Here is a 1,114-nt window from a genome sequence, read left to right on the forward strand (position 1 = left end):
TACACCATACGCTTCACACCACCTTTTTGCTTAAAGAAAGGGATAATTACACTTAATGTGAAGTGAGAGAAAAGTATTGCATTTTAAAGTGCTTTAATATCCAATCTTAATGTTATTATAATTATTATTACTTGGAAATGAGTGTTCAGTAATGGGAGAGTACATGAGATTTTTACATAAAAGATATATGGAATTTTCGGGGCAGAATGAGAAGAAAGGAAGGCATTTTTGGTGACCTAAGGCAAAAAACAACAGTTGAAAGTATATATATGGAAAGGCAAGTAGATCTACATACATAATGGGAATTAAGACTGGACTAATGTGCTAGATTAATAGATTATTTCACTAAATTTGAAAACAAAAGGACAAATACATAGAATGACTAAAATTCAATAGGTATAAATATAAAATCTCATTTAATGAAAAATTATATAATACAACCCATCTATTTGTTCACTAAACAAATATGTATTGAATGCCTACCACATGTCAGAATCTGGGTATGCAGTATAGGTCAGGTAGACATCCTCTCAGATTTATGGTATACATATAAATCTTAGACATATGTAAACCTAATTCGAAAAAGAATAAAGATAAGTAATGTGTGCATTGGACTTACTAGAAAACAGCTAGAAAACAGCTCAGGACTGTAAGAGGATAAGCGTGGATTTGGATATCAGCAGGTAGATTCCAGTCTCTGCCTGTAACCATTCTGCATATCATCTCCAAGTGTGGCCTCCTTATCAAAATTGATGACGTCCCTGTGTATTTAAATTATGAAATGAGTACTTCTTCATCTTTATTTAAACTATCTTTCTCCCCTGAGATCTGTTTTATCGTTAGTGAGCCCCTCTGACTTGTGCATCATTTGCAATTTTTCCGGCTGCCATAAACACGGGGCTTTTTCTCTGCTTTGCTCAATGTCTATTTATTACAATTTAAAAAACATAGTAACCTCACTGCAATAGTAAGGAAGAGGCCCTCCTCCCTGGTGCTTCTCTCTTTTAAAATCTTTAATACTCCTTCTAACTGGTTGCATTACACATTTCAATCTGAACTGAACGTTAAGCAATTTTGTTGTCCATGTTCTGTGGGAAGGGTTTGCCTTCCAACA

Source organism: Propithecus coquereli, unplaced genomic scaffold (assembly GCF_000956105.1).
Source record: "Propithecus coquereli isolate 6110/MARCELLA unplaced genomic scaffold, Pcoq_1.0 Scaffold97, whole genome shotgun sequence".
Classification (NCBI taxonomy): Eukaryota; Metazoa; Chordata; class Mammalia; order Primates; family Indriidae; genus Propithecus; species Propithecus coquereli.